Consider the following 13,996-nt stretch of genomic DNA (forward strand, 5'->3'; position numbering starts at 1 on the left):
ATTACAAGTTTATTGGTAAATGTGCATTTCTTCGTTCAAGCCTTAAAAGTGTTATGAGATTTAAATTGTGTAACAGTGTTTTTTTTTTAAATAATGGCGGAGGTTGGATGGCCAATAATGACTTGTCATGTAACGTAGCTAATAGAGTGATCATGAGAAAATGAAATACTGTCTACAGATTACTTTAAGTATTGTAACTACGAAAGATTGGGCTGAAGTAAAAAAAAGAAATGGAATATGTAATTTATTGTATGCTACAAGATTACGTGAAGGATCGTGTTGTGATTTCTAGTATTTTTAAATACATTTTTGTCTATTTATTCATTTAAGTTATTACATTATGAATCAACTTCAATATTAAAATAAAACAATACTATCTATGTAATTACGAGTTACTGAAATCAAGGGAAATATACATCTCAAACACAAGAAAGAAAAAGAGGCTTCTAGAAAACTAGGAAAGAACTTTTATCAAAGAAAGCAAGGAATATGAAGACTTTCCTAACAATCACCAGTCAAAACATTATAACCATCTACCTACTATCTGCTATGTCCATCTTCACCTCGCAGGACAATAGCAATATGGTTTGACATGGTAGTAATGAGGCCTTGAAAGTGGATAGAGGCATGGCACACCGCATCTGTACACACAAGTCACTTAATTCCTCCAAAATGCGCGGAGAGGAGTTACAAGCACAGCTCTGACGTTCAATGATATCTCAAAGTTGTTGAATTGGGTTAAGATCGGGTTAGTTTGGGAACTATTGCAGCAATTGAAATTTACCATTGTGGTCCACGAACCAGTGTAGCACAAAGTTGGTCTTGTGGCGAGGAGCGTTGTCCTGCTGAAAGATGCCATTCCCAGCCGGAAACATGTCCGACATGAGTGGGTGAACATGATCAGCAATGACCTGCCGATAGCTAGGAGCCTCACGATTCCCTCCATACACACTTCTAGACCCATAGATAACAATGTGAACGTTTCCCAAACCATAGTGAAGCTCCTACCGGCCTATCGTCGTTCTGCTGTGAGCGTATCGAACATTTGTTGTCTTGGAAGACAAAGGATTTTGATTCGGCTGCTGACTTAATTAATACAATATTGTGATTAATCAGACCAGATGATGTTGCACCATTACTCAGCGGTCCAAAGACGATGGGTACGTGCCCATTCCAGAAGTAATCGACCATGCGGTTAACATTGATACACATCTGGGACGTCAGCTACAAGGACCACATCTAATAGTGTGAGGTGAACTATGTGCTCAGACACACTCGTGATTTGTCTACTGTTAATTATCAACAATTTGCGCTCTAGCTACTTTTACAAACTTCGACAATCTATAACGTTCGAAATATTTAATGAGATGCTGCCACCTCCACTCCTTATCGTTTGGCATTGGTTTCACTATCCTTTCCCCACGTTTGTACAACACTAATCACGGCACCTTGCGCACACTCATCAGGTCATACTGTTTTTGAGGTGCTTGTTCCTAGCCGTCTGACATTATCACACTCTGAAATATTTTCCGGCCTTCCCCATTCTACGTCCAAACAGCACACTTACTGATCGAGTGAGATCCCTGCCACCATGTGACAGACGATTCTGCTGTGTTCCATATCTCTTATGTCAGCCCAACAACTTCATTTAAAATATAGCGGGTGGTCATAATGATTTGACTGGAGAGTGTATTGTCAACTCTTCACAAATATATAAATGATTTAATTTTTATAATCAACATTGATGTTTCCAAATGATGAATGAAATCAACTACCTAGGTCTAATCTTTTACAGTACTGTAATATAAGACATTGTGGAAAGACAAAGATTTACTTATGGGGCATCTAGATAATTAACGTTCAACTAAGAGCATATGTACCGCCATAGAAAAAGACACTATAGTATAATTAAAGCCCAGGAAAATCCGAAGAGTGACTTCGAGGCTTAAGGGAGAAGATGATTAAGGCAAGTGAATGATGGTGGAAGAATTGGAGGAATTAGAAAGTGGGAGGAAAGAGAGTATCCCGAGAAAACCCACGGATACAATGTCATCCACTACAAACTTACTTGGCTGTATATCGAACCAGAGACCTCACCCATCAGAGGTAAGGCGTCTACCACTGAGCCACCGTACCAGAAACGATAAGAGGTAGCGAAAAGCGGTTTTCTGTAATCAATTAAGCGTCCCAAGAATACATCTCCACTCTAATTTCTCTACTGAAACCGTTAGCGTGGTCCCGCGTTCGATTCCCGGTGGGAGTACAGTTGAACTACCAAATTGATTCGGATTCCACTATAATCAGTAGGTTCACGTCTCCTTTAGCCTAGCAGGCGTAATCGTGGGACGTTAAACTAAATCAAACTAAACCAAAATCTCTATTAAAATTCGAAAGTGATAGAATTACTAGGACTTCCGGTGTCAGTTGTAGCTGAGAAAATGTCACTTCATACAAACCAAAGTCCTTCACATGGTTGACACGTGACATTTCTATTTGCTACTCTTCATGCGGGTCTAAGAGGATCAAACTTCGGGGCTTCCGATCAAACTAGGAAGAATATTCATCCTAACTCTACTTGTTAACTAGCTCTTTTGTAAAATATCTAAACAGAGTACTGTATTAAGCTCTTGGGGAACTAAGATCCTCTTGTTATACATGAGTTTTCAATTATAATGGCTTCATCTTAATAACTTAAAAATGTAATCAATAAACCCTACTTTGAAGTGGTTTCGTGACAAAGTGGCTAACTAAGAGGCCATCTTCCTCAATGTAATATTTTAATATCTGGGAAAGTATTCTTTTTTTAATTTCTATATCCCTTACACAATCAATTGTTGTTGGGAATTGAAACCAACTTTGCGTTTGAAGTTGAGAACTCTTAGGAAATATAGACTTGTAATTAAAATACAGGAAAAGTACTCAAGACAGCAATCACGCGGTTCTCCACGTGACTTTGAGTTGCTGAACAATGTTATTACGTTTGGGAATTCTTGTCCCCTCTTTATTCTAGTAGCTCAGTCAATATGGATACTAAGGATCATGCGATTTAGAAGGAATATCAAATAATCTTTTAAAGGTAAAACTGCTTAGACCACAAGAGACACTCTTTTCTAATCCCTATTAAATACGAAAGATATTCTCTTTCGGAACAACACTAAAGGGTTATGATTGAATTAATGACGATTCAGCCTTTTCTGGTTTGAAGGTACAGTATTTACTCATGCAAATAACAATAAATGACCATATCAGTAAAATTGTTAGTATTTATATGATACAACATTAAAATAATCTGTTCACCTACCACCTTTTATACACCCTTATTTAAGCAATAGTAAATGCCAGTATTTTTTTGACTGCTAAGATCTTTGACACAAGTCAAAATATTACATTGCGCCTCCCAAGTTTGAGGTATGTAGTTTAAAATATTGGGTTCCCACTAGAGAAAAAAATCCTGGAAGCTACTGCGTTTTATTACGAAAATAGATTTAAAACTTGGAGAACAAACCGACCTTTCTGATTCAATGTAAACTTATTATTATTATTATTATTATTATTATTATTATTATTATTATTATTATTATTATTATTATTATTATTATTATTATTATTATTATTATTATTATTATTATTATATGTCCGTGAGTTATTCAACTGTAGGGTTTTGCCCAGTGGGATACCCACCAGATTACATAAATGTTACATCATGGTAGCGAGAGTTGCCACACACCACGCGACTCCCAAGGTAAAGGAACGCTTGGCTCACGAGATCCCAGTTGTAAAATTAGAGTGAGTTAAGTTCAACTCATATGGCAGTTAACCTGTTAATTAATACTATAGTAGTATACTATAATACTACAATTACTATTACTATATTGTTAATATACTATACTATATTACTATAGTAATGAAAAAAGCTCAAGCTTCACATGCATTATTAGAAAATCTTACTTTCCACGCAAGAAAGCATGAAATTACGCTTTTTGCCCTAAATACAATTTTGAGGCTGTTTTTATCTTTTCAAAGAAGGGTGGATGGAAGGTTTTCTTGAACAAGATTATAACTTATATTATATACAAGTTTCAAAATTTTTTCCGAACTCTGTTGAAAATGTAAAGTTTAGACAATAATAAACTGGTAAATTATGTGTTTTATAATTCTACGCAGTGATTTAATGATGGAAGAGGGGAGAAAGTGAATTATGATGAAATTAATAGTCTTAGTAGTTATTCATTTGTTGTCGAGGTTTCTCATATTTCGCTATTTCTCATGTTTCTCATTGATCGCTATATTCTTTTCCAATCAATATTTTTTTTGGTCACCTACTAACTATACATTTTGATCTCTGTTCCTTCACTACAAATGAATTTATTAACTTGGTAAATTTAATTAAAATTCTATTGTTTCTGTTATTTCATATGCAATCAGTGCTCGTTGGTTTAGCGCTTTGAATTCATTTTAGAGGCTACTTCTACAGAGCAAATGAAACGAATTCGAGGAATCTTGTCAGGTTTGTGGCGAGGAAGTCCACATATTCTCTTTTCAGCCTTAGAAAAAAGTAGATGTAAACAAACCCACCTGACTACCAGTGAGTCGATGACCAGTGATTGGTTGTTGGTCTCACTGCACTAGTATCCTACCGCAATATAACCCCTATAAAGATATCTAAATTTATCCTGTATTTTGTGATAATAAACGCAACATATATAATATTTAACAACAGATGTAGCTTTATTTCAACCTCACCCATATTTGGACACATAGTATTTACTGCGCATGCTTAGGCGTTCGCGCGCATACTCCACTCATTTAAAATTATTGTAGAATGCAGAGTTTCATGGTGACAATGTGTGACAATAATCCATTTTCGTCTCGTGTTATAAAACCCAACAGGAACAGAGGCAATCTCGTTTATATAAGGTTTAAGAAAATACATATTTCCAACATAGCAGTAGTCAGTGTGTTAATTATTTACCAATCAACTATAGCCTTACACTTCGGAAATTATGCGACGACACCAATATAAGAAGACAACCTTGCTCTTCACGTCTCTCGCTGCCGAAGCACATGTTAGCCGCGGAGTAATACAATGGTTACTTTAACGTTATCCTGTGAATTGTGCTTTAGCAAAACGCAAAATGTACCGTACATAGAAATAGCTGAACCCACAAGGTTTTAGCAGAAGTCGCCATATGCTCTCGAAAAGGTACAGCAGAAGTCGATAAATGCAGTACATATTTTTTTATTCCAGACAAGTGTGGTTATACAACCTCTGCGTCATGACTCATTCTAATCAGCAAAGGAAGGGAAGCGTAGTTTTTTTTTTCCACCTGGCTGAAACAGAGTCTTCAAGTGGACGCAACCAAGTCGCATCGGCTTTGCTGGACTTTCTGTTGACCCTACAGATGAAACAGCCACATGATGGTCCTACTGCATTACATCGCTTCTCAGATTCGTGTAGGAAACAGAATGAAAACAGCGTCATGATGGCGACATTCATTGCATTCTTGGAAAGAATTGAAAAGTTCCATAATCTAATTCACTTCTTGCTAATTGGTGGACATAGCTACATGCCTTCAGACCGTGTATTTGGTCGAATAGAGAAATCACACAGAAGAAAGGAAAAGATCTTGTCCCCTCAAAAACACCATCCAGTTTTAGAAGAGCATGGAACACTTAAAGTTCTTACCAAAAAGTAGGAAATTAAAAATTTGAAGGCCAGTGCGAGAAAAGTGCTGAAACCCAGGCTTCCATTCAAAATGAATAGCCAGCGTGTTATCATTTTGACAAGACAGCCTGATCATTTTACACAAAGACAAAGAATTGTGTTCATGTGTCAGCTAACAGTACACATTTTGCAGATTCGGTTGAGGTTGAAGTCTTTTAAGAAACAAAACAGTGTCATCGAATCGTGTTTTTTTCTATTGTTTTACCAAAGTAAAATATGGTTAGCAAAGAGAAGAAGAAAGATATTTCTGCTCTCTTACAGTATTTTGTTATACCGACGATGCAAAAAGGCTTTTACAAAGATGTTCTAGCAGACTGAACCACATGTGATAATGCATAAAATGGTACAATATTTATATGATTATATTAGCGTTGATATTACTGGTACTGTTTAGATTTTTGGTTTGAGTAAAGTAAGTGTAAACGAACATACTTTTGATATTATCAGTTTGCTATACAGTTTGTATTATTTACCATGATTACTACGCATAAAGTTAGCAACAATAAGTTCATAAACAAAATTATATAAAATGTATATAAAAATAAACAAATAAATATACACAACAAAATAAAATATAACTTTATCGACCTGTGTATTATATTTGTATGCATTTGCATTTATAGACTTTTGAGAAAAAATTAAGTAATTTCTTTTTATCGCAAAACAAATATTGCCCTTTAATACATTTTATTACGTTATCTTATTCACAACAGTACTAAACAATATCACAGCAAAAATTAAAATTATAGCATTTGCCTATCTACGATAAAATAAAAAATGCATTTTCTGTAAAATTGAATTTTCTACGTATATCAAGTTTTGAAAAAAGGCTCCTCATTTGTTAATGTGTTTCATGGTGTTTCATGGTCCAACCCCAAAGACTATCATTACATCCTAATGAAATTTATATGGGATCACCGGGAAATAATATCAAACAAGAAAAAAAATTCCCAAGGAAAAGGGAAATTTTGAATGTTAGAGTTGGCAGCACTGTAGTGCCAGCAGTTGTTCGGAACCGAAATGTGATGGCTGTGAACGCGTTGCTATTTAGTAATCACGGAGCATTGGAATGGTGCGGAACGTGCCATCGCTGTGAGATGCACAGGATGATAGCGTTTTACAAGCAGGGTGATAGTGTGACTGCTGCGCATGGGGACAGATAGTCTGATCTTAATATGTGCGATTTTTTTCCCTTGTGAGTACATCTTAAAGGAAAGATGTACTGCACATGTACTGCAACTATCCATGAACTGAAACGGAAGATTGAAGGCTAAATCGCTGAAAATCCCGTGAGACATGTTACAATGAGCGTTCCGGAGTTCCCATAACAATACATTCCCACATATTTGAACGCCGAAAGGAAGCACGTCTTATAATGCCATCTTTAAGTAAAGACACAGTTTGTGATATTTTGTAATGAAAACATAAATGGCATAATACATACATGCACGTTATTCAATAAAATCTATTTTTTCTGAGTTTATTCGCGCAAATTACGTTACTTCAAAATTTCCCGTTTCTCTATACCACCCTGTATATAAACGGGTCGAATTGAGAACCACCTTTCTTTTTTCTTTTTCTTTTTTTTTTAAAGTCGGATAGAAATGAAACTGATCTTGTGCGTGATAATTCAAATTACGGGAAAATGGCTGAATTATTTGAACTGATTTTTTTTTTGATAATTATAGTAATCAGCTACCTCGAATTAGGTTATTTACCATGTTACTTTGATGAAAATACTTAACCTAAGGGAGAGGAGGTGATCATAATTGTGAAAAAAGAATAGTACTCATGAGCACATGAAGGAGATGAAACTCAGTACAGAATCATATTACAAATAAATGAACAATGGTTTTGAAAAATCTTGTTTTAAGGGCAAAATGAGCCATTTTTATATGTTATCGCCATGTTGAATGTAACGTTGTCTGTTGTTTGTTAACGTATCACTCAGAAAAAAGTTGAACGGTTTGAAAGCAATTTTGTAATTTAGTACCTACCTCAAAATGGGTTTTTATCATTTTACGTTGATTGAGGGGCATATTCTAGGGAAGGAAGGGAGTTCAAAATCTATACCAAAGGATAAAATAACGTAAGGGATTTTATTATTACATTTTCATTGAAATGCGTATCCTGCAAGAGAGGGAAGAGGGTTCAAATACTACTCACAAACCTATTCTTCGTGTGCAATGAGCAGACATTATAGCTAATATCTACTGAGTCAATGCATTTAATTTTAAACAGTCTTGCTGGAAGCTTTTGAAATGTTTTAGATATAATATTGAAGTATGATAACATTGGTAATAAATAATTATTTTAAGATGTTTTAAGTAATTATATTCATTCACTACTGTACTCAGTTACATCATTTCCTATGGAGTGCAGTTAGACCCCAAGATACATATCACAGAGTCTCTTTGTAAAGCTTTTAATGTTATCACACAGGGGATAATTAAATATAAACACAAATGAGCAAATGATTCTTACAAACTGGTTACTTCCTCGTGTCAATTCATTCTAAATTATTACATGAACAGGTGCAATAGTAAAACTTACAACATGTGCTTTGTGAAGGGAAGTCACTTGGGGATTCGAACGAATCAACAGTTAAGGGATATAAGTTCACCTAACTTACTGTTCCTCACAAAGACTTTTCATGGTTAGTCTTTTAAAGTCTCGATTCCGATTCCGTTCCGTTCTGGAAGATGCTGCTATACTCCCAACAACCGCTTATTTCATAAATTGTGTTAGTTCCAAGTAATTTGCCGTCAAATTCCCTGCATTCTAGCTTGGAAAACTACGAAAGGATTTTGGTGGTGATTAAGATGATTCCACCGTGAAATCAGAAAGCTTACAGAGGGTGATGACCTCACAGAAGTACATGCCACGTGTTATATAAATGTTACTAACCCCTTCTGCCGTTACATACATAACTATATTTCTTCCATGTTGACTCGAGCCAACTATATATATTTTTTTGCAATCCTATTTGTCAGCATTCCTAATGATGATAACTATATTAATGGGACGATTGCTCCGAATCCATGAGGACCACTAGTTAATTAATTCGCGTGCTCCATTTTACGGAGACCTTGGCATCAGTTCTACTTTCGTACTTTTTTATCTCTTGTATTTTACTACAACCTGTCCCTTGTTGGGAAGTATTCTTCAAATACTTTTAAATAAGTTTAACCGAAGAGAAGACACGATGCGAATGGCCCTCTTCGTTTGCGCCGAAAGACGAATTGCGTTTGGGTTGACTTACAGCCAAATCGTTTCGCAGTTGACTTCATTTTTCTTTCCTTTCACCCTTGGCCTCTTCAACAAAACACACACATACCATTGCACACAGTCATACATAATCCTTACAGAACGTTGCAACATTCTACTTGATAAAATCCACAGGCAAATTATAGAATTTTTAATATTTGTAGTTGATTACATTACCCAAGTTGTATTGATAGACTTTTCGGGTATATTATTCAATTTTTAATAGCTATCTGAATTTAATAATATTACATATGTTATATTTGATAATCTGTGAAGACAAATTTATCAATTTTTAGTACTTAAAGATAATCTATCCCACAAGTTGTATATGATAAATTTTGCCAGTAAATTCTTTAATTTATAATATTTAAAGTTAATGACTTGTAAGGCTGCACATGAGACAAAAGTTGAGTATACATCTTGTCTCGGAAAAATCTTCCTGTTTCTCTTGGAAAAACTATGGCTTGTCTCGAATCTCGTGACGGAAATTTTGTCTCGTCTCGAATCTCGTGACGGAAATTTTGTCTCGTCTCATGCGTAACACTAATTACATCATATAGGTTGTACTTGATAAACTTTGCAGATAAATTGTTCAATTTCTAATACTTGAAGATAATTATATCACGCAAGTTGTATTTGGTAAACTTTCCAAGTAAATTGTTTAGTTTCTAATAGCTACTGTTAATCACATCACACAAGTTGCATTCGCTAAATCTTGTAAGTAAATTGTTCACTTTATAAATTTGAAGTTAATTACGGCACACAAGTTGCATTTGATAGGCTTTGCAGGTAAATTGAGCAATTTCTGATATTTTTAGTTAATCACATTGTACAACATAACTTATTTTTCTTAGGAACCTGAATATCTTCTTGGAGTACAACTTAGTCGCTTGAATGTAATATCGTCAAAAACACGTTGTTTTAAGTATTTAATACGACACATACGACACATAATTTAGACGAGTTAAAGAAATATGCGAAAACTTTCTCAGTTATTTCTATAATTAATTCCAGCACTAACAGTGGGTATTTAACTTTAGTAAGGTAAATTTTTTCTTGAGCTACTTTTCTGCTTGACTCCTACTATTTGCTTTTATAAGCTCGACTTGGGCCACTAGTGTGCTGAAGAGTGGCTTAAACTTTATTTCACGCAATCAAGTGCAATGATATTATAGTATCTCGTAGTCTACTAACTAACAGAATATTCCCGTTCTAAAATAATGAAGTGTAAATGATTTATGGGAGAAGGTTCTATAAAATTTACGATTAGAGTTGATACTAGACAAGAGTTGTGGATACTTTCGACTCAAAAAGATGTCGTGAATCTTCTTGAAATTTATTTCTATTGAAATAATTCTACCTCGTCTCGTATCTCATCACGATAGTTATGTCTCATCTCGTCTCTTCTTGTGGGCAATTCTGTTCACCACGATGGCAGAGAATGACATCGTTCAGGACATGCAGAACGTTTTAATTCTCAAAGTGCGCGGTGCTCAGTTATTCCACAATCACCGGCATTAGTAATATATATTTATGTAAGAAGAAAAATGAAATATGTGAAAATTTCCCTTACTGAAAAATACAACAATGAATAAGAACTAAAGATACATAATTATAGCTTTGAGAATGTCAAACAGTTTAACTATTTAGGATACTTAGTAACGAATGACCATGACGTAATGAAGACTATAAGGCACAGAATACAGGCTGGCAACAAATGCTATTGCAAATACCAAAAAGTATTCAGGAGCAAAGCACCATTTAGGAAAACAAAAGTGATTATGTACGGAACTTTAATAAGACCGGTGGTGACTTATGGGTGCGAAGTGTGGAAATTCACACGCAGATCTGCAGAGCAGCTGTTAATATTTGAAAGAAAGATCGGTACTCCAAGGATAGCTTCAGGCTAATAAGAAAAATAAGTTAGTTTGTGCAATGTGATTAACTTGAAATATTAGAAATTGCTCAATTTACCTGCAAAGCAAATCAAATATAACTTGTGTGGTGTAATTTTAAGAAGAATTTTCGGACCAATTAATTACGATGGTAAAACATATAGACAAAGATACAATCACGAAATAAACCAGGCAATCAACAATGGAAACCTAGTACGCGTAGCAAAATCACACAGAGTCAGGTGGATAGGTCATGTCATTCGAATGAACAATATGAGAATCCCAAACAAAATGATCAACCAAAATATAATCGGAAGAAACAGAGCGAAAGCACGACCCAGGAGAAGATGGTTAGAAGACGTCGAGGAAGATATCCATGTAATGGGTATTCAGGGATGAAAAGACAGAGCTAGTTACAGGATCCAATAGCAAGGCGTTGTTAAGGATGCCCTAGCCGACAATGAACTTAGCGCAAAAGCAGAAGAAGCATTTGACTCTGAACATCTTGTGTATGGGAGTGTCTCTCCTCGAATTACACGTTCGAATATTGGATTTAATTCAAAGATTATTATCTGAACAATCAACAACAAATATTAATCTGTGCAAAGGACATTTGACTGGTTCCGACATATCAGCTATTTTCAAAGTTTTGTTTCTATTTTTTAAAAGTATAATTCTCTAAATCGTACAAAAATGTAGGAAATGCAAATTGGTTCGGGGCACGCATGCAAAATTGATTGGTTTAATTGGAGTTTAGCATCCCTTTGAGCATAGAGGTAATATGAGACGTGAACCTACTACTTAAATTGGGATTCGAACCATTTGAGTTCTACCAGTTCTATCAGGTCTCCTACGTTGATTGAGCTCAACCCATTGATAGATATTAATAGATACACAGAACTAATAGTGTACTCTGAGCACTTTCATTTCAATTTGGTAGGTCCAAAAGGGATTCATATGTAATACTGTTATTACGAATGAGTTGTTTTGTTCCAATTTGTATCAAAGGTATTCTGAATAATACCTTAATTATTTTTCCGGTAGCTCAGAGCAAGATCATCTTGCACTTTTAATTCCAGTAATTTGTCGATCTAAAATCAGAAAATATTGTATATATAACATACATTTAGGTGAAACAAGTACTTAAATCAATCAATGAATTATATATATATATATATATATATATATATATATATATATATATATATATATAGATAGATAGATAGATAGATAGTTAGATAGATAGATATACACATTTCTATTTTCTGAAATGTAATTCATGATAAAACAAATGTTAAGAGAGTTCTTTATCGCATTTCCAATTTGATTACTGTTTCATTGTGTTGCATTCTTATGGTTCATTTGAAACGCTTCAGCTGCAAATTTTGTTAATTACGTATAATTTGTTTTAAGCTTAATATTACTTCTAAAGCTTAATATTACTTCTAACACTAAGATTATGGGACAAGGTCGCTACCTGGTTCTATTCCAGGCAATGCAAGTTTGTGGTAAGCATCATGTCTGTGGATTTTCTAGAGATTCTCTCATTTTTCTCACATATTTTTAATCTACTAAGTACTTTCATAACAATTCACTTGCATAAATCATCCGTTTCTTTTAGGCTAAAGGACAAAATTGTGGAACGTTAACTTACATATTACATTACATTCAATTACATTACAAGCAAACACTGACATTACAGAATATGTGAACCTACTGTTTGAACTACATCAACTTCTACTGTCTCTCGGAACAAAGGTGCAAACGATTAATTATGTAGCTATTATGACATTCGAATAAAATTCAAGAAATTTGCTTTATTTTCCTTTCAAAATTTTCTCACAAATCAATGTTTGCACTATATATCGTCGCATGAGAACCAGAGAGACGTAACTCCAAAAATGCAGTTTTCGTTTTCTTCATATTTGAACACAATTTTGAAAGCCCCACTTGGTGTAAGTGGAAGCCCCACTTGGTGTAACGCTTCTTGTCCATCATCTATTGTAATGTACTTCAATTACCATCTTATTAAAAACACATCTTTCTAAGAAAATAATATTTTTGTCCTCTCATCTGTAAACTTAGGAAAATGGAGTTACGTTTCTCTGGTTCACGATATATAAATTTTATTTAAAGTACTCGCTGAGGAAAACAACATGTTCATTGTAAAAATTATTAATGTGTAACAATTTCGCCAGCCAACTATTCACTTTGGCTTTATCAGACACTATGAATACGTAGGTAGTGATAGAATATGCAAGAGACAGCCTGCCGAAACTGGTACACGTTAATAATTTTTGCGTATGAACGTATTGTTTTGCTTAGCGAGTAGTTTATATCATATTTACGTACAATGGAAAACTATATATATATATATATATATATATATATATATATATATATATATATATATATATATATATATATATATAGTAATTTTCTGTGTTGAAGATAACTTCACTAAAAAGTGGACCCATTCTATCCCATATTGATTGTTTTAAATCTCCTAACACGAGATCTCTTTTCTGCATTCATGTCCCTGTCCATATCTTCTAAGATCCACTCTTTAAAAATAAAATTCCTTGAAATACTACTTTGTTTCTACCTACAATTATGGAAATGCTTCTTTTGTTCTAGCCAGGAACCTAATTCAAATATTTTCTTTCTGTGTGAACAGTAATTTGAAATACGACTCTTTCTGAAATACAAACTAATAAAAAACTACTATCACTTTAAAAAAAAAAAGATTAATTCTGTTGAAATCTGGTATAAAAGTATGAATTTCCAGTACTAAATAAAAAAAAGCAACAGTTGGAGATGTATGTAACTATTAGATGTGAGTTCTGAAAAGCAGAGGCACTCTATTGAAGATGTTCTTAAACTTCTTTTGTGGTATTTTGGTGGTGATAATGGATACAATACGTAGCAACTGCAAGGAGCAACATAGCACACTATCCTGATAACCTAGAAACACAGTGAGAAGTGCATCCACAATGAGTTTCTGATTGGGACTATTCACATTTCAAGGCTATGAACTTGGTAAATCCACAGCTTTTTTTTACGTTCTTTTCAACTCCTTAACATTATTCTTGTGTGATGACTTGAAAGT

The sequence above is a fragment of the Thermobia domestica genome, chromosome 8 (assembly GCF_964235325.1).
Source record: "Thermobia domestica chromosome 8, izTheDome1.hap1.1, whole genome shotgun sequence".
Classification (NCBI taxonomy): Eukaryota; Metazoa; Arthropoda; class Insecta; order Zygentoma; family Lepismatidae; genus Thermobia; species Thermobia domestica.